The sequence below is a fragment of the Mustela lutreola genome, chromosome 2 (assembly GCF_030435805.1).
Source record: "Mustela lutreola isolate mMusLut2 chromosome 2, mMusLut2.pri, whole genome shotgun sequence".
NCBI lineage: Eukaryota > Metazoa > Chordata > Mammalia > Carnivora > Mustelidae > Mustela > Mustela lutreola.
Window position 1 is genome coordinate 217,093,796 of NC_081291.1, and position 27,275 is coordinate 217,121,070.

Sequence of the window (27,275 nt, forward strand, 5' to 3'; positions counted from 1 at the left end):
AGGAAGCCGGCTCACCGCTAAGCAGAGAGCCTGATGCGGGGCTCGATCCCAGGACCCTGGGATCATGACCTGGGCTGAAGGCAGAGGCTTTAACCCACTGAGCCACCCAGGCACCCCTAAAACTCACTTCTGCTTGGTGAAACATACAGAGGACAGAAGAAGAAGTTAAATAATGTCAGGAGGAAAAAAATCAGAAGAAATCGAGAAGGTGAGACATGGCACAGAACAAATGGGCAAGTCAAGGTTACAGAGGCCCCGGGGGCGGAAGCGGGGTGGGGGGGGGGGTGCAAGTCCGCAGGAGGAGAGACGTGAAAGACTCGATCAAATGAAAAGAGCAGCTCCTCACCGCACTCTGGTTTGAACAGTGGAGCCGGAAGAGACATTTTGAGGCGATCAGACACGTGAATCCGGACAGTGCGGCTCAGACAACAGAGGTTCACTGTCAGGTTCAGCAGGCGTGATCACGGGACCAGGGTGGCGTAGAAACACGGCCTTAATGTTAGAAATGCGCATGTGTCACAGTATCTGTGGTTACCCCCAGAACAAATGAAGCAAATAAGGCAAAATGCTAATAACTGTTAAATTCAGCCCATGCATATTTGGGATATCTATTTCACTATTCTATTTTTCTCTAGATTTTAAAACTATTGTAATTAAAAGTAAAACAAAACAGGGGCCCCTGAGTGGCTCAGTCGGTTAAGCGACCAACTCTTGGGTTTGGCTCAGGTCATGATCTCAGAGTCACGAGATCAAGCCCCGTGTCGGGCTCTGTGCTCAGCACAGAGTCTGCTCGTCCCTCTCCCTCCCCTTTGGTTCCTCCCCCGACTCACACACACGCTCAGTCCCTCAAATACATAAAATCTATAAAAAATATTTTAAAAGGTTAAAAAAAAGGTCAAACAAAATACAGAAATGGTAAAATAAACATTAACTGTTATAAAAATATCAGATTCAACCAAAATGTTTGGTCAATCCATTCAGGCGACAAATGTTATGATATTCTGGGGTGCCTACCATATGGCAGACATTTTCATAGGTTCTGACATTCAGTAATGAACAAAGGCGCCAAAGTACCCATCCTCAAAGGGCTTATATTCTAGCATGGGAGTCAGATCATTTTTTAAAAATTCATCGGCACAAGACATAGAATGCTGGACAGTCACGAGTGCCAAGGAGGGATGATACGCAGAGAAGACAGATAAGAAGTGCTTGGAGGAAGGCCATCGTGGGGAGGACAGACGAACCCCGGCGGGAGGGAGGAGTGGGGGTGGGACAACATAAGCCACACAAGCCCATGGCTCTTTAGTGATGTAGAGGCTCCAAGGGGAGCATCAGGAGGGACGGGTGTGCCCGGAACACAGAGCAAGCCACGAGGAAGCCAAGGAGCCGAGAGGACAAGCCGGAGGGGCACCCACGCTGCACAAGGCCTGAAGGGCCACAGTGGGGACTGAGGCTTCCACTCTCGGGGCAATGAGGAGCCGTGGAGGCTTCGAGAAAGGGAGCGTGGCGACCCCCTGGTCACAGTCACTGTGGGATCACTCACTCAGCAAGCCGCCCTGAGCGCAGATCAAGGGGGGTACGTGGAAGCGGACACCAGCCAGGACACCTGCAGAGCTCCCGGGAGGGAGATGCCAGCAGCTGGACAGGTGTCACAGTGGCCTGTGACTGAGCCCAAGCCACCAAGTCAGCCAACTGTATATGTAAAACAAGGACATGCAGGCTTCTCTTTAAAAATAAATAAATAAGGGGCGCCTGGGTGGCTCAGTGGGTTAAGCCTCTGCCTTCGGCTTGGATCATGGTCTCAGCGTCCTGACATCGAGCCCCGCATCGGGCTCTCTGCTCAGCAGAGAGCCTGCTTCCTCCTTTCTCTCTGCCTGCCTCTCTGCCTGATCTCTCTCTCTCTCTCTCTCTGTCAAATAAATAAATAAAATCATGTAATAAATAAATAAATAAATAAATGTAAAATAAATAAATAAATAAGCCCAACACTTCGGGCCGTAGCACCTGGAAGGAGGGGGCCAGCCCCCCGAAGCACCGAGACGGGAGGGAAGGAACAGGCGTGGACGGGAAGAGCCGGTTCTGCACACGTCACATTCGAGACCCTGGTTAGAAATGCATGGAGGCGGGGAATAAGCAGGAGGACAGAGTCAGGGATTTGGGGGGCGAGGTCCACACCAAGGACATAAATTTGGGGATCTCCAGACTGCGGAGGATACTTTGAAGGCAAGAGACAGGCTGAGAGCAATGAGGGAGTGACTGTAGGTGCAAAGAGAGGTTGCACCGGTTTCCTGGGGCTGCCGCTACAAATTGCCCCAAAGTGGGAGGACTCAGACAGCAGAAATCTATCCTCTCACAGTCTTGGAGGCCAGAAGTCCAACATCAAGGTGTCGGCAGAGTCACACTCCCTCTGAAGCCTCCAGGAGAGAATCCGTTCTAGGCTTCTCTCCTGGCTGCTGGTGTTGCTGGCAATCCCTGGCTCCCTTCCCTGGGTCTGTGCCTCTCGTCATCTTCTTCAGAGGACACTAGCCCTATTGGATCAGGGCCAGCCCTAGTGACCTCATCTTAACTGGATTAGGCCTACAAAGACCTTATTTCCAAAGAAGGATACCTCCTAGGTCCTAGAGATTAGGACTTCAATGTACCTTTGTGGGGAGACAAAATTCAACGCACGATGGTGTCAATGTTTAGATGTCAGGGAAACAGGAGGAGTCTGAAGGGAAAATCAAGCTTGAGTGTATAGGATACAGGAGGGTCTTGGGAATCCTGGAGCCGGGTTTCACGGGTGGCAAGAAGACAGGAAGATGGTGGCAGGGCAGTAAGAAGAGGGCTGAGCAGTTCCCGGGGGACTCTGCAAGGCAGAGCCCATCAGGTGCAGACAAGCCTGACGGTAACAGTGGGAGGAAAGAAACCACAGACTCCAAGAACTAAATTTTGGCAAGGAGTTTCCTCTAGGGGAAAAGAAAGACTGGCGTAGTGGCTACAGAGAGGAAGGGAGCCCTCCAAATAGGTATGTTTTGGTTAAAAGAGAGAAATAACAGCATATGTTTTAATGATGATGTGAATGGTCCAATCCAGAAAGGTAACAGGTGAACAGGTGAGCGCTGGATCCCGATGTTCAAGCAGAGAGGTCAGCTTCAGCAGCAGAGCCCTCACACACTGGGTGCACAGGGGTCACATTCCCACTGGAGACACCAGGCTGCTTCCCCCCTGGGTCGCAGCCCTCCCTCACCCCCGCTGGCTGCACAGCCACCCAGGACAGCCCTGGGAACTCATCTATGCTACCACTGTTCTGCTCCCAGGCGGCAGCGGAGTAGGTAGGAGTCCTGGGCTGAAGGCTGTTGACGTCATCTTCAGATTCCTTCTATTTTTTTCCTCAATAAATAAACAGCAAGATCATCAACTAAAAGTGAAAAGGAAGCAAGAGGTTTGAGAAGGCAAACTGAGAACATGAGGAGAACAGGGAAAATAAAAGGAGCACGTGGAAGTGTCCAGGGCGCACTCCAGGTTAGTGTTTCTGAATTCAGAGTGTGCAGGTGGCACAATGCTGTGCTTTTATCCAGATACAGAGGTGCGTGGAACAGATGCGGAGGAAGCTGAGGGGCACGTGGAGCAGCACTGTAACTGCCCTACTGCAAATGAGGCCCTGGTGCAGATGTAAAGAGAAACAACGGGTAATCCTGGCCCAGGAGCTCACACCTCAGTGGGGAGGACAGCAAGAGGAGCACGCCAGGACAAAACAGGAGAAGACAGTTCCAAAGGGGAAAGCAAAGTACCCAGGAGGAGTGCAAAATAGGAAATGATTCTGTCTGAACAGGAAGCAGAAGAGCGGTCAGCAGACAGCAAGCAGAAGTGAGCCACCGGAAGCTCTAACCTTACATCTTTGCATGAAGAACTAAGAGAAATTTTATTTTTTTTTTTAAAGGTTTCATTTATTTATTTGAGAGAGAGAGAAAGAGCACACAAGCAGAGGGAGCGGCAGAGGGAGAAGCAGGCTCCCTGCTTGGCAGGGAGCAGGGCTGGATCCCAGGACCCCGGCATCATGACCTGAGCCAAAGGCAGACGCTTAACCTACTGAGCCACCCAGGTGCCCCTCAAGATAAATTTTAAACCAAATATTCCCGGTTCACGGTTATTTCTTTGATATAAATTCTATTAGAGGAAGAAGACAGAATGAATTCATAACATACAAAAGTAACTCTCTGTTATGGACGGAACATTTGTGTCCCCCCAAGAATTCACAGTGAAACTGAAATACCCCAGGTGCTGGCAGTAGGAGGTGGGGGCCTCGGGGAGGTGGGTAGGTCATACAGGTGGAGAGTCCTCCTGAATGGGACATGAGAACGGCCCTTCACAGAAGCAACTCCAGAGAGATCCCCCACCCTCTCCACCAAGCAGGGACATGGCGAGAAAAGACAGCTCTCTGCACCCCAACAGAGGGTTCTCACCAGAACCGAACATGCCAGCCCCTTGATCTCAGACCTGAAGACTCCAGAAGCGTGAGAAATAAATGTCTGTTCTTTAAAAGCCACCTGGTCCACGCTATTCGGTCTTAGCGGCCTGAACTAAGCTACCTCCAAACCTCAAATCTGGCCATTAGTCATAACCGAGGCCTTCAACTCTGGCCAATGCCCTTACGGCATAAAGCAAACGGATCTGAATTGCCTTCATCACGTTCCCCAGCGCAGTCGGATGTCACAAGGCCACCACAAAGGCTGACGACACATATTGGTGAATAGGTTAAATCACAAAAATAAAGGGAAAATAACCTGGATAACAAGTATTTCTTAACGAACTGCAGTTTTCATTAATCCAACCAGAGGACTACAGGGTTATTCGGCAGCAACAGGCAATGTTAACCTCCATTCAAAGTCGATGAAACCGACAAGAAACAGCTAGCACTGGGTGTCTAGCTGGAGAATGAATGGGAATAAAGAATCCAGGAACGGGAAAGAAGCGGGGAATCTCCTCTATGGGGAATTATCCAACGGGCCACGTCTACAGCATTCATCTAAGAAATACGCAGGGAACACCCGCTACATCTCAAAAATAGGACCACAGCATAGAGACGGGTGGGCGGACGGGTATGCACACACACGACAACCTAGTAGAAGTGCCTAAAAAATGCGTTCAAACTAGTCAGATACACACATCCTTTGGCAAAATGGATCAACCTGCCCCGTCAGATTGAACTGCTTCTTCCTATCTGCATGGAGCCAGATTCTCAAGGAATTACATGGTCACTGTTAAGGTTCCTGAGCCCGAAAGGGATATTCGAAATTGTTTCTGAGAGCAATACTTCCGAGATGCACGAAGATGCAAAATAAAATCAATGAAAGCAAGGCACACGGGGTTTTGTTCTTAGCGTCTCTCACATAATCTCTCAAGACTCAACCAGAGCCAAGGAAATTACTCAGAATAAACATAATCGAAAAGATATAAAAGGAGGCCTGGAACCTCTTTTTTTTTTTTTTTAGATTTTATTTATTTATTTGTCAGAGTGAGCACAGGCAGACAGAGTGGCAGGCAGAGGCAGATGGAGAAGCAGGCTCCCGCTGAGTAAGGAGCCTGATGTGGGACTCGATCCCAGGACGCTGGGATCATGACCTGAGCTGAAGGCAGTGGCTTAACCCACTGAGTCACCCAGGCGTCCCTTAGACCCAGAACCTCTTAAGAAAGATAACTGTATACCACCTAAAATTCTCGTAAGTATTTATTTTTTTTTTTAAGATTTTATTTATTTATTTGAGAGAGAGAGAATGAAAGAGAGAGAGAGAGCGTAAGTGGAAAAAGCTCAGCAGGAGAAGCAGACGCCCTGTCAAGCAGGGAGCCCGATGTAGGACTCAATCCCAGGACTCCAGGATCATGACCTGAGTCGAAGGCAATCGCCCAACCAACTGAGCCACCCAGGCGCCCCGCATAAGTATTTATATTTGCTATAGTGAAATACAACTTTAAGTCGCCAAGTAAAACGGAGTACAGACGATGCACTTCAGCTCCTCCTCCCATCATCCCTGGAAAGCAGAGTAAAATTCTGGTTCCAAAACATTATCAAAGCTACTACCTGTTTGATGCCAGTCTGCCTGATATGTCCTCTCAGATGCACTCAAGTTACAACTTACTGTAGAAGGGGCCACTAACATACGCAGGAAAAAGGATTAATTCATGATTTTTGACTTAACTCTCCTAACGACCACCAATGCCGTATGGAAGTGCTACCCACAAATCTACCTAATTTTTTAAATTCAATTACCAGAGGGTAGCAAAAATGTCACCTCTTTTGGGAAGACTATATATATTCCAAGAGGTAAAATGCAGAAAAGGCACCGATAAGAGACGGTCTTGATACAGATACATAAGCCTCAAAAAGAAATCCGAGATCTTTGAAAGCCCTATCAGTCCTTTTGAAAACAAAACAACTGTTATCAAATTTCACCACAATGAAATTCATAAAAGCCTTCTAATTAGTGTTACTTTGTTAACATTTAAACCATAAGAATTTAGTTTTTGTCCTTCTCTAAGATTTCAAGCTATCTGAATACAATTCAGGTGAAACTGAAAACGGAATGTTTTATAGTCACATAAATGCTGGCCCTCTGAGTGAGCCACAGCAGTAGGGAAACACTATCCAACCTCAAGAAAGGTGAATATGGCTTTATTTCTTATTGGGGCATGCTGCACGGGACATGAAAACCCCAAGGAATGCACACACAAAAATGGTAGTAGACTAGTAAGCGAGCTTAGCAAGGTTGCAAACTACAAGGTCAATATACAAAAACTGGGTGTGTTTCTATATACTAGCAATGAGTACTTAGAGTCTGAAATTTTATTTATTTATTTATTTTTAAAGATTTTATTTATTTTTTCAGAGAGAGAGAGCGAGCGTACACACAAGCAGGGGGACTGGCAAGCAGAGGGAGAAGCAGGGAGCCAGACATGGGACTGGATCCCAGGACCCTGGGACCATGACTTGAGCCTTAGTCAGCCACTTAACTGACTGACCCACCCAGGTGCCCCTGAAATTTCTTTTGTTTTAGATACCATTTTCAATCACATCAATAGATCTGAAACATTTAGGGATAAATTAAACAAAATGTGTCAGGGGCGCCTGGGTGGCTCAGTGGGTTAATCCTCTGCCTTCGGCTCAGGTCATGATCTCAGGGTCCTGGGATCGAGCCCCACATCGGGCTCTCTGCTCAGCAGGGGGCCTGCTTCCTCCTCTCTGCCTTCTCTCTGCCTGTGTCTCTGCCTACTTGTGATCTCTGTCTGTCAAATAAATAAATAAAATCTTAAAAAAAAAAAAAAAGTGTCAGACCCATACACTGAAAACTACAAAACACTCCTGAATTGAAAATTTTAAAAGCCCTAAATAACTGAAGAGCTATACCATGTTCATGAATCAGGAAACACCTTACTGTTAAGGTGTCAATTCTTCTCCAAATTGATTTATGGATTCAATGCAATCCCAATAAAAATCCCAGGCTTTTTTTTGTAGAAATTGATAAGTGGATTCTAAAATTTGCGCAGAAATGAAAAAGACCTAGAACGGCCAAACAATTTGGGAAAGAAAAGAGTTGGAAGTCTTACATTATCTGATTTCAAGATATTCAAAACCTGGAGCAACCCAGATAGTATGATATTATCATACAGATACAAATGCTGAAGTAGAACAGAGGCTAGAATCAGAGCCTCATATAAATATTCAAAATATTTTTGACAAAAGCACTGAGGTAATTCGCTTGAAAATGGACCATCTTTCAGGATATGGTGCTGAAACAATGGAACATCCATATGCAAAAAAAAAACAAGACAAAACAAAACCGTGACCATTACACCTTCTAGGTACATAAAACTTGAAATGTATTGCAGAGCCAAATATAGAACTTCCAAAATAAAATAAATGAGAGAAACTTCCTGACCTCGGGACAGGTAAACTCCTCTCATAAATCAAAAGGATGGGCCATAAAAGAAAAAAATTATAAATTGGGTTTCGTTAAAATTAAGGATTGTTGCTCATCGAGAGATAGTGTTAAGAAAAAGGAAAAGACAACAGACTGAGAGAAACTATTCTCACTACATGGATCTGACAAAAGATCTGAATCCATACCATGAGAAGAACTCTTACATCAGAATTATAAAAAAAATAAACAATCCAACTTAGAATACCAATGAACAGATTTTAACAGACACAACCCAAAACAAAACATCAGCTGGCCAATAAACACATGAGAAACCGCTTGGCATCATTTTCAATCCAAATCAAACCCACAATGAGCTACCACTACACACCCACTAGAAAGGATTAAATTCTGACAGTATCTAGTTTTGGCAAAGAAGTGATAACTAGAACTTTTGGAGATCACTGATGTGAATATAAAATGGTACCATGAGGGGCGCTGGCATGGCTCAGTGAGTTAAGCATCCAACTCTTGATTCCCACTTAGGTCATGATCTCAGGATGGTGGGACGGAGCCCCGTAGTGGGCTCCGCACTCAGTTGGGGAGTCTGCTTCTCTCCCTCTCCCTCTGTCTTTGCCTCTCTCCCTGCTCAGGCACGCGCGCTCTCTCGCTCTCTCTCTCTCAAATAAGTAATTATTTTTTTAATGGCATGATTCTGGAAAACAATCTGGCAGTTTCTTACCAAATTAAACATACACTTACCATATGACCCAGAAATCTATTCCTAAGTATTTACCCAAGAGAAATAAAAACACACACCTACAGAAAGACTTGCACATGAATGGTCATAGCATAACTTCACTCACAATAGCCCAAAATCACAAACAACCCAAATGTCCACTAACAAGTGAAAGGGTAATAAAGTCACGGCTTATCCACATGATGCCAACACAATGTGGCAATAAAACGGAACAAACGACCCACATATGCAACAACATGGGTGAATCTCAAAAACAGAATGCGGTTTTTATTTTATTTTATTTTATTTTATTTTATTTATTTATTTATTTGACAGAGAGAAAGAGAGAGACCACAAGTAGGCAGAGAGGCAGGCAGAGAGAGAGATGGGGAGGCAGGCTCCCCGCCGTGCAGAGAGCCCGATGCAGGGCTCGATCCCAGGACCCCGAGATCAAGACCCGAGCCAAAGGCAGAGGCTTAACCCACTGAGCCACCCAGGCACCCCTGCAACGCTGGTTTTTAAAAAAGAAAAGACAGAGAAGTATATATGGTATGGTTTAACTCGGATGAAATTCCAAAAAAAGAACAACTGAATCTATATACTGAGAGAAAGCAGATCCAAAACGGCTGAAGCTGGTCATGGGGGTGCAGAGTGAGTGCTTGTAGGATTCTGGAATGTTCTCTATCTTGAGGGTGATGATGGTTCCTCAGATATAAGCCCTACACTGAAAAGGGTACATTTTCTTGAATATAAATCATATCTAAGTTGATTTTTTAAAAAAATGAATAATGACCAGCTCAAACAACACTAAAAAACTAAAGTCCGTGAGCCTCCCTAGTCACTCACGCCCAAAAAACTCCAGCATCCCAGCGTCTGAAGAAATGAACGCTTCCTTTTCCACTGAGTGCGAACTCACTGGAGTGGCTACCCGAAGGTGGGTTAACATATCGTAACGTCTGCTACGGGAAGTGCGACTGAGATCGAGCATGGGGTATTCTGTGCAACATCACATCACAGCATCTCACCCCGTCTCTCGTCCTCTCCGCTATGTCCACGCACCTAACAAGACCCACCGGCAGAAACGCAGCCGCACATCTAACTCAGCAGAGGATTCAAAGCATTTACTGCCATCTGTTTGCGGGGGGTCGGGGGATCTCCTTTTCCCAAGAAACGCCAAAAAACCAATCGTAACCAATAAAGGTTTTCTATCTCAGAGAACATTTGCCTCCTTGTAAATAATCGAATTAGTTGTGCTTGCCTCATAACACTACCCGTTGCTAGGCAACCAGAAGTGGGCAAATCAGAAAACGAATCCACCAAGACACGGGATACAAGCTCTTTTTATGGGTGTCTCATGCTCCGTTAAATAGCCTCCAGGAAATGGGAGCAGATCGTCCTCTACTCTCATGGAATTTACATGAAGCAACCCAATTCTTAGTATTTTCCGAACAAAATACTCAGAGCCAATTTCACATGGATTCAGCGTCTGCATGCAAGTGACGAAAGCACACAGAACAGTGGATCTTTAAAATCAAAACATGTCCCTCCTGGAAGGGCAGGACAGCTTCCGGTCCTGACCTCATTTAAGGCAGGGACTGCTCATTCGGCGACTTCGGGGCCGACTTTTATTTTGAGCAGCAGGACCAAGCAGAGGAGGGTCTGAGGCGAGTGTTCTCCTTACCTGACCAGACCCCTATGCAGGTGCTTCTGTTCCAGCCCCACCAAACCCACTGCAGTTTGATGCCTAACCTGTCCAGATTCCTCTTTGGATAGCACTGCATCCCAGTCTGGGTTCCCCAGACCCCTGCTTTCCTGTTCCCCCAATTGTGCTCAGCCACCCGTCCCAAGCACTGTTCCCCCGGAATGAACGGACTGGACCTGGAAGGGTTTCCAGCTTTAGTGACACACCACAAAACCCATCCAACCTCACCAACACCCAGGTCACCCACTGCCAAAAGATACCCACGTGGCCAAAGGAACCTACAAAGGATGCGTTTTCTCTGGGCCACTCATTTTGAACTAGCTGCTAACACTTAAAAATCAGGACATTTCACATCAAATATCCTGTCGCTTTGGAACAAATGCAAACTCTTTCCCACAAGGCCATAACTGGCTGGGGCCAAGCGGCACCACCCTCATTACTTGGGGTCACACTCTCCAGCTGGACTCTGAGATGCCACCTCTTCTGCCCCATAGGCATTCGGGTTCGAGACCAGTCAACTTGGTCCTACATCTGGTGTCACATCAATGAGGCAAGATGTCCCAGGAGACCCTTGGGGATGCTTCTTTCCAGTTAGAGCCATCTTGATTCCTCAGAGTGAGTCTAGTGACAGAAGGACTCAAACTGGGAAGCCCCTCAAAGGCTAAACAGAGTATTGACATAGGGTCCAGCAATTCCATTCCCAGAATATACCCAAAAGAAGTGAAAGCAGGAACACAGAACTTGAACTTGAACACCAATGTTCACAATAGTGATACTTGAACACCAACGTTCACGGTAACATTGTTCACAATGGCCAAGAGGGAGAAATAGTCCAAGTGTGACAGATGAATCGACAGACAAATGGACAAATGAAATGTGCTTGATACACACAACGGAGGATGAATGAAACCACACAAAGGAATGAAGTTCTGGGGGCGCCTGGGTGGCTCAGTGGGTTAAGCCGCTGCCTTTGGCTCGGGTCATGATCTCAGGGTCCTGAGATCGAGTCCCACATCGGGCTCTCTGCTCAGCGGGGAGCCTGCTTCCTCCTCTCTCTCTCTGCCGGCCTCTCTGCCTACTTGTGATCTCTCTCTGTCAAATAAATAAATAAATAATCTTTAAAAAAAAAAAAAGAATGAAGTTCTGACAGATGCCATGTCAGGAATGGACCTTAAAAACATGATGCTAAATGAAATAAGCCAGATACAAAGGGACATATACCATGGTTCTATTTATGTGAAATACCTAGCACAGGCAAATGCACAGAAACAGAGAGAAGAAGGGAGGTTCCCAGCAGCTGCAGCGAGAAAGGAATGGGGCGTTACTGATGAATGGGTACCGAGTTTCTGTTCGGGGTGATGACAGGGTTTTGGAAATAGTGGTGATGTTTACACAACCCTGTAAAGAAATCAATGCCACTAAACTCTATACTTAAAAACGGTTAATAGCATATTTGATGTTTCAATTATTTTAACACAATAAGAAGAAGGGTCTTTGCTCTGCCCCCACCGATCTGCCCAGCATACAGAGAGGACACGAAGGCACAGCATGTGCGCTACCCAAGCCCTCAGCACGAACGATGCCCAAAGCACACAAGGGGTAAGTCAGAGCTGAAAGTGCACCCAAGGAGCCCCGTCTGCCTCCCAGATCCCCACGCTAATTCCTATCTCACAGTCCCCAGCAAGAGGGCCTAACTCCAAGTAAAGCGACACGGGACCCGCCTACTTACTGTAAGCAAAATGCTGCGGGTACCACAAAGAAAGACACAATTCAGTATAACAGGGAACTATAAAGTTGTGCTGAAGTAGATATATGTGGTTTGGGGCCAGAGTGCATGGGAGGGAGCAGAATGTTTGGCAACAGAAACTTAAATCTGGAGCCACGCAGGTGGCTCAGTGGGTTAAGCCTCTGCCTCGGCTCAGGTCATGATCTAAGGGCCCTGGGATCGAGCCCCGCATCGGGCTCCCCCCTCAACGGGGAGTCTGCTTCTCCCTCTCATTCTCCCTCCGTGTTCACTCTTTCATATAAATTAATAAAACCTTGAAAAAGAAAATTAAATTTGAGCTTGGATCTACCATTAATTAACTCTTCCCACTCAGGCAAGCCTAGACTAGGACATTTTCGCAAAGAAACGAAGTTTTATCATTTCCATGAGTTATCCCTCACTACTCTCTGCTTTCCACTGGAAACCCTGTACCCAGAAGGATTCCCCGGAAGGGCTGCTTAGGGAACTGCGGGCAGTTAAGAGAAGCAAAGAGCTAAAGGAAGGGGAAGGACCGGGGCCAGCACTGGGCCTGAGGGGCAGGAGGCCAGAGCTGCCCACAGGGCTGGGAAGCCAAGAGGGCGAAGGAAATCTGTCCGCTTGCTCACCTGCTCCTGCAGCCTGGGAGCCGAGAGCCACCAGAGCCCGGGAAGGGGCAGAGAACAGGGCGGGGGGCGGGTAAACTGGGCAGGGGCCAACACACCTGCAGAGAGAGAACCCAGAGCTGCTCGGAGCCGGCTGGGGTAGAAGCAGGGGGCGACATGGGGGGAGGCCTCTCTCCGAAGTGACTGCCTCTTACAGACCGGCCCTGAGGCCCGGCGGCGAGATGAATTTCCACACGTGCCAGTGCTTGGCTAGTGTCGAGACCACACCTGGGACGGTAACTCAGCAAAGCCCAGGGACTTAGGACAGATCCAAGTACCTCAATCCCAGCGACAGGAGTCCCTCCTGGGCCGGACCTGTCGCAGTCATTCCAGGTCCCCCGGACTGGGACACAGTAGACGCTCAATAAACGTCTGTTGAGCGGCATTCCTTTTATTATGTGAGGGTATTCGCCGGGTCGGATTTACTGCATTTTTTGTTACCTGCCAACTAGTGAAGACCACAAAAGGCTCGTGCGAGCAGTGAAACAGAGGTAATGAATCAGGCGTTTCTAACAAGGCTGCTTTTACGGGCATCACACCTCCGCGGGGCCAAACGGGCTCATGGTGGAGGTGCCGTCCATCCCGCAAGGGCGCGCAGCCCAAGCCAGCCGGGCCGCCACTGACGCGGAGGGAGGCGCTCGGGGCAGGGGCTCCAGCACGGCTTGCACACGAAAGCCGCTAACTTCCACCGATGGGGCCCGCGGGTTCGGGCTCAGCATCTGCAGGAGCCCCCAGGGCCTTCATTAAGCCCGCCTGTGCGCACCGCCCGCCCTTCGTTCCCGTCCAACACAAACAGGAGGAGCCGGGCCGTGGGCTGGAGGGGGAGCCAGGAAAGCCCGGGGCCTGGGGCCCAGCGCCAGTGGGGATGCCCAAGGCGGCCCGTCCTGCCCACACGCCCGCAGTGGTGACCCACAATGCTGGGCCAGGCGCCGGCTCACGGCGAGGACCCATCTCCAACTGGACGCACTTCCAGCCAGCCCGGCCTCTGGCCCTCAAGTGTGCTGGGAGGGGAAGCCACAGAACCCGGACCCCGGTGCAGAATCGGGTTCAGCAGCTGGGCTACCGGCCAGCCGGCTGGCACTGCCTGCTCCGGGCCTCAGTTTCCTCAAATGACCAATGCTGAATGCTCAGTGAAAACCATGCTGGCATCTTGGGGATTCCAAAAGGAAGAAATACATGGTACCTGGAAAGGAGCGACCGAGCCGGCCGGAGGTGACTTTGGAGAAGGCCAGGAGCCTCCTGCTCCAGGCCACTCTTAGCAAAGATTCACCTGCTCAAGGGCTGTCACAGGGACAGCTCAGAGAACCCCCAGGCACACCATGGGGGCCGGGGAGGAGCACAGGACACTGTCCTCCCTGCGTTCACAGAAGGTACTCCTAGTTCCCAGCAAGGGGCCGCTGACTCACCAGCATGAACACAGTAGTTTCTAGATAGGAAAGCAGGTTAATGACAGATAAAACCCTTCCGCAGTTCTCCTGAACTCCGCCTTGTCACTGGTCCTCAACAGCCGATTCTTTTAAACGGTTTCACGTGGTTGTTTATGAAATGCCCATCATACCTGAATAAATGGTGACAGAACTAGAGTGGACGGGCAGTCAGTCTGAGCTGGGTGGGCTGTTTGCTGCCAGCCTGTCCCCCGAGGCCCCTCGGGTGTCCCAGACCCCGGAGCAGGGGAAGCGTTTCAGGACACATTAGTGGGAGAAGCCAAAATGCTTCGTAAGTGTTCAAACAAAACGCTCTCACTAAATGCCTGCTCTAGGCCAAATACTGGGAAGGGGCATAAAGATTAACAACATATGGGCCTTGCTTTCCAATGATCTTGTGTTACAGTTTAATGGGGCAGACAGATAGTCACATAAATAATACAACAATGTCCGTATACTACTTACGGTTTACCAAAAAGAAAAAAGTTCTTATGGAAGCAAGCAATCAGATCTAAAGTTCCCAAGTCACAATACTTGGCTTAGAAAGTTGAAAGAAAAATTGTAAATCCTGTACTCATGACGTGGACATCAGTGGAGTTTCCCTATATCGGGGGTAGAAAACCTCTGCTGGGCATAAAAGATCAACCAGTTGCCCTCCTAACACGTGGCTCCAAGATGTTTTATGTTTTGTAATTCAGGATTTTTAAGATATCGCGTAAGAATTTTAGACACGCTGGCCAGTGTGAGGATGGGCTGGCACAGCCCCGTTGGGTGATGACCAGCCATCCTGAACCACTGCAAACCAATAAGCTACCGGCTTTACGTCAAAGAAAGAAAACAAGCCCAAGGCCAAGTACAAACTAGCACCGCTCTCTTGCCAAGTCCTAGAAGCAAAGATGTCAAGGCATCATGTGCCCATAAATAACTTACAAGTTGTGTGCTTTGTGCTTTACTTAAAGGCAGTAAAGTATACATCTTCCCCACCCCCCCAAAAAACCCTTAATTTTATCAAGAAAATATAGCAAAATGTTAACAAGGGTGAACCAAGGTGAAGGCTACATGTGGTTTATGTACTGCCCTTTCACCCTTTCTTAGATTTTCTTTCTTCTTTTTTTTTTTTTTTAAATAAAAAGCTGAAGTCAAACGAAGGGATTTGCTCCTGAGGCTCTAAGTGCCCTCTGGCTCCGGCATCCGCAGTGTATTTTGTTCTGCCATCAATCCTGGGAATCATCGGAGACACAGCCTTTGTAACAAAAAACTAAAAATTAAAAAAAACCCACAAAACCACCACCAAAAACACCTTCTAGCGTTTCACATTTGTAGTTGACTCAGCATGACCCCTGCCTTGGGGCACGGATGCTAAGGCCACTCTGGGTGAGAACGCCTCCCCAAAAATCCACATTGCCATCGTCATGGGCCCTTCCTCCAGAGGCCCGGATCTGGAACGGTCCAAACGCAGGACCTGCTCTCCCTGAACACAAACCCCAGTACGTTTGTGAAGCTTTTCTGTCGATGTGGACTCAGTGAATTAATAACAGCTTATTGGCACTGAATAAAAAACACACAAGTCTTAATCTTGGGTCTTGAATTGGGTCCAGGCCCTACGTAATACCTGGCTGGAAGGGATACAGCTGTAAGCATGCTTGGTGACTGGAGGCTACGGCGTGAGACCTGAGGTTTGCAACCAGGATTGGTAGCCTAACAAAATTTACTGGTTGTAGAGAAAGTAAACTTGCCTCTGGGGAGGTGAGCTCAGACTCACCATTCTGACAGCAGCCCCTGGTGGCCAGTTTAGTGAAAAGTGTTGGCTCTGATGCTTGAAAGCTCCGACCTTGCCTTAATGAAGGTTGCTGCAAGCGGACAGTCCACTCCAGGTAACAGCTGAGGGGTGATTAGGGAAGCAGCAAAAATTCAAACTATGGTGCACCTTTGGGTCACGTAAATCACCAAGTCATTTGCATTAAATTGTCACTTGCATTAAAAAAAAAAAAGTGGTACTATCTTTCAAAAGTAGAAAAAGAAAAAATGAGAATTCATTTTGAAAGGGCAAGGTAATAATACCAGGCAGGTAATACTGATCTTGGTTGGAAAGTTCACCTCATTCCTTAATCATGTAGAAAACCTGTACCCAGTCAAGGAGCGCAGACTCCTATGGAAAGTAAAGCGTGTCCTGTCTGCTTCCTGACACAGCATCACCCTAATTTCCACACACCGAAGACTGGGAATTCTTACAGGAATACAAGGAATTGCTCCATGTGGCAGAAACTTCTAGAAAATGCTATCAGTCCTTCAAAGAATAAAATAAAATAGTCAAGACTGTAAGGGAAGCCCGATTTCTCGCGCTGTGGATTCACTGTTTTACTGAATGCAACTCGGAGAATGTTCTTGGGCTGACAGTGAGCTTCAGAGGGGGAGACCCTGTAAGAAGGGGAAGCCACAAGCTCCGAGCCCACTTCTTCGTAAGGTGCACTCCGTCCTCAGCCAGCAGAGAACAATCTGGAAACAATCTGGTGGGCAGCTGCTCTCATCAACAAACTGTTTATTGTAAGAAAGTGGCTGGGTCAAAGGCCAAACATCAACCTGAACTGAGAGCATACGGAGGAAAAATCAATGCCGTCCCCGCCGAAGAAACCAGGGCTTCTCGTGCAGAAGGGAGAGAGAGAGAAACTCCTGCCCAGCTCGGAACGCACGGGCACCAGACACATCGGCCGTATTTGTAGGCACGGTTGTGTTGCACGCTACTGCAAATGACCGTTTGCTGCTATTTTCAGAACAGCCTCATAACGAGGGCTAAAAAATGGCATTTCAAGTGACACAGAAATCTACTTTCTAAATCAGTTGCCCCAAAAAGTTACACAGGCTTGTACCGAGTCGCTTCCTTCTTGCATCTGTCGTATAAGCGAACAAACGTGCCACTACACATTGCACAGACAACACAGCCCCTCTTTAAAGACATCTCATCCGAAAACAGAGCGCCAGCTGGGTACAAGATTACACGAAGGAAAGGGTTTATTCTAGGCGTATCGGCGGTATGCCAGTTAGGACTTTAAACAGAACTCTCGTCTTTTAGAAACACACGCTAAAATATGTACAGGAGAAAGGTCTAATAGAAGTAGGATTTGCTTCAAAATAATATGGAGAAGGAGTAAGCAGGAGGAGATGAAGTAAAACTGGCCAGAACAGAAATCTGTGAAGCAGAATGATTGTGTTCTTGAGTTCACTACATTTTCTGTTGACTTCTGCACATTTGAAATTTTATCTTTTTCTTTTTTTTTTTAACATTTTTTTTTTAATTTGAAATTTTCTGCAAAACGTTTCCTTTGACGAGTGGGTACAGTCCAACAGTTACTACGAAAAAGAAAAAAAAAAATTTTCTTAAATATGAGGAAAGTATTAACCTCCCAACACAAATGCACGGATCCCCTGTAAGGACACACATGTGGCACGGTTATTACAAGGTGTCCGACAGGACCGTTTCGGGGACGTCTGAAACAGAGCTGTTGCGTGCTGAGCCAAAGCCTGGAGAGGTGGAAAGAGACGTCCTGTGTGCTCCCAGTGCATTTGGGATCCGCTAGGCCAGCTTCGGACAGGGACAGCATCACAAGATAGCACTGAACTGTACTGGGGGCGTGAGAACATACGCGGGCTGGTAAGGAAACCCCATGGACACAAATCACCCCATTTTTTTTTAAAACATTTTTTTTTAAAGATTTTATTTATTTATTTGTAAGAGAGAGAGAGAGTGAGAGCGAGCACAGGCAGACAGAGTGGAAGGCAGAGTCAGAGGGAGAAGCAGGCTCCCTGCGGAGCAAGGAGCCCGATGTGGGACTCGATCCCAGGACGCTGGGATCATGACCTGAGCCGAAGGCAGCTGCTTAACCAACTGAGCCACCCAGGTGTCCCCAAATCACCCCATTTTTAAAACAGCCAATTCAGCACACAGATTTTGAGACTGTAACTTGGTTGTAAATTTGAGGCTCCTATGCACTGCATTGATAATTCTTAAGTTAACAGCAAAACCAATCTGAGAAAGAACCCGAAGTAAAGAAAAGAAAGCGGAGGGGCGCCTGGGTGGCTCAGTGGGTTGAGCCGCTGCCTTCGGCTCAGGTCATGATCTCGGGGTCCTGGGATCGAACCCCACATCGGGCTCTTTGCTCAGCAGGGAGCCTGCTTCTCTCTCTCTGCCTGCCTCTCTGCCTACCTGTGATCTTTCTCTGTCAAATAAATAAATAAAATCTTTAAAAAAAAAAAAAAAAAAAAAAAAAAGAAAAGAAAGCGGAGGGCAAGACAGTCTTTCACTTAAATTAACTGTGCAAAGGCACCTACCGATGATTTCAGACTGAATAAAAATGAAAGATGAAAATGGTATTAACCACAAACTCTTACCAAAAAATGCATCCAAAGGAACTATTTAAAAGTTTTGTTTGTTTGTTTTGGGGTTTGTTTGTTTGTTTTGCATCTGATTGTTTTGCTGGGCCCAGCATCAATACCGGAGTTCTGGAAAGAATGTGAAAGGTCATCTCATCTGCCCTCCCACAACACAACAGAGAAGATTTGGTCCTGAGAATCTGGTGACACTGGGCTGTCCTTTAAAAAGCCACCTTGCCGGATAAACTCGTTTGGCCAATCCCGTCACCGAAACAAAATACATGCAAAAGAGGAGACTTCAAAATCACAGACCTTGGACTTTTAAGACACTTCACAGACTAAAAAAGCCAGAGGGAAAACTTCAATCTTCACGCCTGCAGAAAGCACCAATCTAGGCAATTCTAAGGCAGAAAGATCCCTCAAAAAAACAGAGCATCGGGGTGCCTGGGTGGTTCAGCTGGTTCTGCTTTGGGCTCAGGTCATGATCTCAGAGTCCCCATGGGACGGGCCCGTGTTGGTCTCCCTGCTCAGCGGGAAGCCTGCTTCTCCCTCTCCCTCTGCCTCTGCTCCTCTCCCTGGCATGTTCACACGCTCCTTCTCTCAAATAAATAAAATCTTAAAAAAAAAAAAAAAAGGAGCATCATTTTTTAATTTATGGAACCACAATTTGGTGTTTCTTTTAAAACCCCTGTTTCCTTATTTACTGAGGATAAAAACAGGGAGGCGTGTAAATGGTGCCATCATCCAGTTACTGACTAATAAACGGCCGTGTGGAGGATCTGTTTCTCCTCAAAGACAAGAAAACAACTTGTCAAATACTTTCCTATGGCGTTAGAAAAGGAAAACTTTACAAGTTTTCTTAGAAGAATATCCACTTCTAATTTTCCTTTTCATTGCCAAATTTTACTTTGCCTACGGGAGGCAAGTGGGTTTAAACTACATGTTTCCATAGTTCAGGGCACAGAAAAGCCTCACCCGGTACCAGTCCGTCTTTGCAAGAGATTCCATTTACAATCTGAATTTAAACCGTGGAGGTATGAGAGCCGAGTGCCAACACGACCCTTCTCTTACCCAGAAGCCCTACCTCCCCACACCCAGACACAAGCGCAGGAGACACACACGAGAACTTACACCCACAGCACCAGATTCTGTTGTCCATCTCCGTGTGCCAGTGGGAAAGTACGTTTCCTTCTTAGTAGGAATCTATAGATATTTTCACCTAGCTCTTTTCTCATCCTCGGGAAAAAGACCTCTCTGCATAGGAAGGTTCTATTTCAGCAATCTTATAGCATTTTCTAGAAGTTTTAGTTAAGGCAAACACAGGAATATAGGCACATATTCAATTTATTCATTCATTTATAATTTAGTTATAGGTTAATTCACATGTTAAAATTGTAAAGATTCAAATACCACTAAAAAATATCCATTGAAACAAATATTCTAAAGGCTAGAATGTTTTCATCCAAAGCCACATTCCTCAAGTCACCCAATGGGGTCTGACCTCTAGAATTTTTTATGAGGGCCAGGATCTCCAACAAGCAATAAGAACCAAAATTACAGTCTATACTCCAGTGCTTCCACTGATTATATAATTAAACCAAAGCCAGAAAATGTTTTAAGAAAGAAAAATACAACACAAGCAGGAGAATAATAGAGAGTTTTTCTAGAAACATCCAGTATCTGGAAGGCTGCGTGTGGCCAACCTCGGCACAGCAGCATCGGGAGAAATGCACCCACTTATAGGCAGCTACGGGGAGCTAGAACGAGAACACACGGAGCGTGATTACAGCATTCTCTTATCTCCAAGAACAGGAGACAGACAGACAGACTAACCTTAGCCGAGTTTTCCTGCTGCCAAGCTGGCCCGCTTTCTCAAGGAAGCCAGAGAGATCTTCGCCTGGACGGCCCCAGCCAGTCTCCCTGTGGAGGTCCAGGACCACCACCACCACCCTGGCACCTGGCTTGTCTCTACCCGCTCAGGCAGGGGAAACGAGATCACACACCGTCCAGGGCCACAAATCCCGGTTTTGAAACCCCAGAACGTGATCAACATTTTTTCAAGACAGCACAATTCTCGGAGCGACATTCCCAAATTCGGAGCATGAATGGCAACAGAATGTGCTCCCCGTCTGTCATTCCCACACCTGAAAACTGCGGAGGGTTATGGACAGTGCTCAGGTCTCGGTGCCCAGTGCCACGGCAGCCACCACGGGCCCCACAGCTCCACACCTGAGCTCCAGCGGGCCCCGTGGCCGTGCCCTCCAACCCGGGGCCAGCATGGGCTCATTCCCTGGGATGCACTTTTTAGGCCTGGGAGACAAAAATCTGCCCCTAAGAACATTGCAAGACTCCTAGAGACAGCTTCAATCGGCTTCCCCGGGAGGCAAGGCCATAATCCGTACCCGCTCACACATGGCAGCTATTAGGGGAGCTGGTGTAGGAGACAGAAAAAAGCATTTGGTCTTGGAGGACTTTTTATTCCAAAAGGGCCTGTTTCCCATCCATGGATCCGTGACTGCATAAGCAGTGGATATAAATAGTCTGAGGAAATAAAAGGGCCCTTCCTAGATAGGGTGCTACCCCCCGCAAAGGAATCGGCAGGGAGAGACACTCCCCTTCGCCTGCCCCTCTTTCCCAGGCCAGCTGGGGAGACCTGAACTAGAACAGCACCCACTCAGAGTGGAAAACACCCAGAACTGCGCCCACCGGTCTCTCCCACGGGCACCTTATCAGTCCCTGCCTGGGCTGCGGCCCGGACATATTTACTCTGCAGGAGTCCATTGGAAACACGCTTGTGAAAATAACATGCAAATAACCAGTCGGTCTCTACAGTAGCTGTTTAAAAGCCTCCCCCGGAGAAAGCCAGACTTAAACAGAAAGGCAGCTAAGGAAAACACCCCGCGTATTATCTCTTCTGCATGTCAGTGTCAAAACCCATCCATGTCACCTTTGCCACAGGTATTATGTTGCACAACAGGAAGTCGGTTAACAGAAACAAAACATTTCCAGTTTAGACGAAGGAAGAAAGAAAGGAGAGAAAGGTGTATGAAAGACTCCTAAACATTCATAGCTATAAAAGCTTTTAAATGTTGGCTTTAATCTGCCAGCTGCTCTCTAGCTCGGGCCGTATTATAAAATAGCTCTCCCACCGCCGTCAGCCACATGTCAGACGCCATTCAGGGCGCACCTGGAATTCTGAGTTTCTCTCTAATTTGGATCTTGAAAAATTATTTTCTAAGCTGTGTGCTAAAGTAACACTAGAAGTTTCCATCTCACCACACTTCTTTGAGATTCAGAACTAAGAGGAAAGGCGGAGGGAGGGAGCGTGTCGTGCCAAACACTACGCTAAGACACGAAAAGCAAGTTTTGTTTTCTTTTAAATTAGAGAATTTTAATGAACTCCAAAAAATACATGAGATGCTTCCCTTCTCCACAGCCCGGCTTGCTCTCCCAAGGGGTGAGGACCCCTGCCCTGGCTTCCCACCTGTCAGGGCCACCGTGAGAGCCAGACGAGGCTGTAGACACCTGGGGAGGCACCTGGTTACCTACACCGCGTGCCACGAGATGGGAAAGTGGCTGTTTTCCAGAAACTTCCACAGAAAGGTCTCAAGCACGGTAGGCCTCCAGATGTTTGCTAAACGAGGAGATCAATTAAAGAAGGAGGAATAAGGACCCTGTGGTATGATTTAGTCTCGGCTTCTTCCTAAAGCAACCAGCATCAGAAGAGCAACCCCCAGGATGGAAGGGACCGCACTCAGAAATTTTAATACATTTACAGATATCGGAACGACTCCTACCTGCTTTCTGGGTGGGGGAAGGGCATTCCACGGCAAATGATCTGGGGCTGAATCCAAATGAAATGTGATACTAGTTTTTGTTTTAAAGCGTAGAGGACCCATCCCACAACACCCACACTAGCGAAATTACACACGTACACACAACATGACAATCTCTGCATGGCTGCTTTAAAAAGAACCCCAGTTGTCCCTTCTTGTTATGGTTATATCTCCACCTGGAGGCATAGGAACGGCCTGCCCTCTCCGCATACCCTCTCTCAGGCAGGACTCCTGCCAACATCCTGCCTGCCTCCGGATGCCTCCGGACCATCAGCTACCAGCCATAAGGAACGCCCAAAAGAATGGCAGCTTTGTCGTTTCAGAAAGCCCCAGACCCCAAGCAGTGGTGTCCCAGGATAAGGGAACGTGCCAGGCAGGCTGTGTGCAGTCCCATGCTCTCCCCTCTCTCCGGGGTCAGCCTGCAGGATCAAAAGGGACCTTCTGAGATCCCATCCTGGCTTGTCCCCATCAACCAGCTTCCCCTCCAAGTGCAAACCCTCGAGCTCATGCACACCCTCGCCCGGCAGAGACAAAAATGGAAACAGAGCCCAAAGAAATGGAAATAAGAGGGCCAGTTTTTCCATGGGACTTCAGGTGCTGCAAGGGAATGAGCTGTGTTTTTCTATCCAATTGGGGCCACACACACACACACACACACACACACACACACGGGTCCCCTACAGGAAGGTGTATTCCTGCTACCTTCCCGCAGCACCAGCGGCAACACCGGTGGCAGGAGGTCAGTGTGGTGGCCGCCCAGAAATCTGGGGTCAGCCATGTGTCCTCTGAGCCTCTCACTCTGGTCTCACCTCCAGGAAGGAAGTTAATCTGTTTTAGAGGGCTCCCTGTGTAGACGTCAGCACAGCTGTGGTCTTCTCTGAGAAACAGTGAAAGGGGTTCCTTGAAGGAACATCCCAGCAGGGGTGGGGACACTCAATGACGAGCTTCCACCAGGAACCCCAGGACCCCCAGAAGCACCTTCCACCCACAGGTGTGAATTCAGTGCTGCGGCCCCCGGGGCACCCACACAGGAAAGAGAGCCGCGATTAAACCCAGCAGTGTAGCCGTCACTGGCCGTCCACTAGAGTTAGGTCATTACTAACAAAGCTAACGCCGTTAGAGTAATTAATAGATGCGAAATATTAAATAAACCATCAATACCTACACACATCCTTTTTTTTTTTTTTAAATCCTTGCCTCTTAACACTCAAGCTGTGACTGTTTCTGGGATGCCTTCCGAGTCCAGTAAGAGTACTCCCGTGTGCATTTTGAATAAGTGGTTTTGCTCGTTACAAAAATGATACATGTATGTTACAGAAAATTTAGAAAATATAGAAGTTTAGGGGCACCTGGGTAGCTCAGTGTGTTAAGCCTCTGCCTTCAGCTCAGGTCATGATCCCAGGGTCCTGGGATCAAGCCCCGCATTGGGCTCTCTGCTCAGTGGGGAGCCTGCCTCCCCCTCTCTCTCTGCCTGTCTCTCTGACTACTTGTGATCTCTGTCTGTCAAATAAATAAAATCTTTTTTTTTTTTTTTAAAGATTTTATTTATTTATTTGTAAGAGAGAGAGAGTGAGAGCGAGCACAGGCAGACAGAGTGGAAGGCAGAGTCAGAGGGAGAAGCAGGCTCCCTGCAGAGCAAGGAGCCCGATGTGGGACTCGATCCCAGGACGCTGGGATCATGACCTGAGCCGAAGGCAGCTGCTTAACCAACTGAGCCACCCAGGCGTCCCAAGAAATAAAATCTTTAAAAAAAAAAAAAAAAAAAAGAAAAGAAAAGAAAATACAGAAGTTTAGTATCACCACCCCGAACCCACCATCCAGAAATATACCCTAGAATCTGGATTTCCCTCCAGTCCCTTTTCTATAGACACGTCTGTGGTGTCCACGGGTGGGTTTTGTTTGCTTTGACAGAGCTAATTTTGCTGAGACCTGAATTTCAATCCTGCCCCTGGGAGTTTTGGTTAAAAGGGAAGTCCCTGGTCCCCCAAGGGCGGGCCTCAGCAGAGCCCTGCTTCCCCACGGTGTCGTGCATGGGGACTCGAATGAGGCCACACGTGACTGGATTTTACAGGGGAAATCACATGCTGCTGGGGCGTGTGGGTGCAGGGAAAGGTCTCAGAACACACCCCCAGCAAAGGCCGAGAGTGGACTGTGCTTTGGGGGAGGGTTTTTTCCTACCTCGATCACCATCTTACTGTTTTCCATTTGTATGGCAGTAACGGGGAAGCTCCCAGGTACCTCGTAAATCTTCTGTACTTTGCACTACAAGAGTGAGGGCCTCGGCACCGGCACCGAGCTCTGCAAACACAGCTGGTAGGCAGCGAAACCATTCGGGTCACTCGCGTGCTTACTGTGTTCTTTCACGTTCCATCCTCGAACGGTGCTAGGACACAGCAAGATGCCTGAGGAAGGATGACTGTTAACTGTGGCGCTGAAAGATTTCCTGCAGACCCACAAGAAAGTGCCACCAATACAGCGGAATATGCGGAGCTGGTGCAGAGAGGGAAAAAAAGTCTCGGAAGGGCTTCCAGTCCAGGGGTGTCTGTTCCCCGGGCAGCCTAGCTCTGCAGCGACACCATGCGGTGAGAGGCGGCCGATTCCCAACAGCACAGCGTGGATTCCGGGAGCCTGAGCCGGCGCAGGCATGGAAACTGCCGGGCCTGTAGGGGACGGATCTAAGGATGGGCCGTGGGGTACAGATGCCGGGAGGCCAACATCCTCTCCACGTGCCTTAATTCCAGGCAGATCCATGAGATCTAGTAGGAAGGCTGCAGGAAAGAAAACTAAACAGAACGTACCAACCAGCTCTCTTCCCAGTCTGTCTTCCCAAACGCTCTGCAAACGCTGAGCCACCCGCACAATGAAGGGCTAGAAGATGCTCCCAGATGTCTCCAGGTTGGCATAAGGAGACGACCCCAAGGAATTATGCAGCTGCCTCCAGAAAGGCCATCGAGGTGGGGCTCAGTCTACCTTCACATTCATTGCACGATTAAGTGTATTTCGGGAAAACATACTCTCTCTGAATTCTTGTATTTCCTTTAACCGCAGGTTCAAAATCTTCTAGCAGGAGTCGATAAAACGAAGAAACGAGGACACACACAGCAACCGCACGTTCACACCCTCGGTGCCTTGGGCTCCCCAAGAGAAAAGGAAGTTGGAGAAGAGCAGTCGGGAGAAAAAGCAATCCGCAGTAAAGATCTGAGAGCAACCAGACCAATGGGAAAATCCGAAAATGGAAAAAGAACGTTTCTGAAACTTGCTCTTTCCCCAAGTTATTATGTGAAGAGGAACCTGGTAGGCTTGGAGTCTGTGTGAGGCATCTGTGTGTCCACATATAGAACAAATAACTTGCTTTAATCTCATTCAACACTTCATTCCCAAGGTTTGTGAGTGAGGGTCGCCAATCACTAGGAGAAATGTATCCCCACACCCACAGGCAGTCTGAAGAACGGAACAGACAAAACTAGGAAGCATCTACTGGTACAGTAATATAAGCAGACACACAACACAAACCCTCTGCTTAGGTGTTTCAGGTCATACCCACCCTAAAGAACCACAGAAATGCCTAGAGTTTCAACCTTGAGAACACGGTTTCCTCCTCACTGATACATCCAGAGGGGTGAGTCCCAAGACCAGTGTGGCCGGAACTCCCAGGAAAGACCATAGAGCACTGCCAAGGGCCAGCCTGGTCTATCTCGCTCTGGGACCTCAGAACAGCAGACCTTTCCTCACATATCCAGTCTTGGCCCTCTAAGACCAGGAAAGGAAGGAGAGAGAAGATTTAGGAAAGTAACAGTCACAGCTCCCCTGGGACCAGTAACCCTTACCCACGAGGCTCTGCCCCATCCCTCCACTGTGGGAGGATGGCAGGGGGGCTATGTATAGGAGGGGAAGTTCTGAGGACCCACTTTATTTTAATACAAGTCACAAGATGGATCTGATGCTTTTCCTCCTATTAACTGAACATTAAAAATAGAGACAGACGATGTGGAGTCCTGAGTCCCGAGATAAAGGCACAACCAAAGTCATACCATGAATCCCCAAGAGCACCCATTAAAAAGAGTCCTGGGCACCTGGCTGGCTCAGTCAGAAGAACACGGGACTCCTGATCTTGGGGGTTGTAAGTTCGAGTCCCACACTGGGTAAAGAGATTACTAAAATAGATAAACTTGAAAAAAAAATTTTAATAAGAAAATAAAATGAGAGTGCAAACTGACTAAAAACCATAATGAAAACGCAATAAAGGGATACTTCCTAAATGCAAAAAAATCATCTGTTACAATATCATTCATTTTTAAAATTTACAACATTACCCAGCATCTTTTTAGGTATCAGGCACTTTTGGGTATATTATACACATGTAACCTATCAATTATCTAGTAATATTAATAATTGGACTGTCTTTTAAATTATATAATTAGTACCAAATTTTCACACATATTATTTTTTGTGAACTTCATACAATCCCATAAGGTATCCTAATTTTTTTTTTTTAAGATTTTACTTATTTATTTGAGGGATAGAGATCACAAGCAGGCAGAGAGAGAGGAGGAAGCAGGTTCCCTGCTGATCAGAGAGCCCAATGCGGGGCTCGATCCCAGGACCCTGGGATCATGACCTGAGCTGAAGGCAGAGGCTTTAAGACTAAGCCTCCCAGGCGCCCCAAGTTTGTTCTTTTCAAGCGCGAGCAGGTACATCTGGTGTTTAAATTCACTGCGATGATCAAGCACTTGCTGAAACTGCAGGGTTGTATCACACTAAATTCACAAATTTCCCTATCAGGGGAGATAGAAAGAAGACCTCCAAATAATTTGCCACAATTAGTAAGAAACCGACAGCTTGGGGCGCCTGGGTGGCTCAGTGGGTTAAAGCCTCTGCCTTTGGCTCAGGTCATGATCCCAGGAC

The 27,275-nt window shown here is 47.6% G+C and overlaps 1 protein-coding gene across 4 annotated transcripts in view; it reads right to left on the reverse strand.

Annotated features, from left to right (window-relative positions):
- The window catches only part of HLCS (holocarboxylase synthetase), a 222,448-nt gene that overhangs the window by 156,371 nt on the left and 38,802 nt on the right, over positions 1-27,275 (reverse strand). The window lies entirely within an intron of this gene.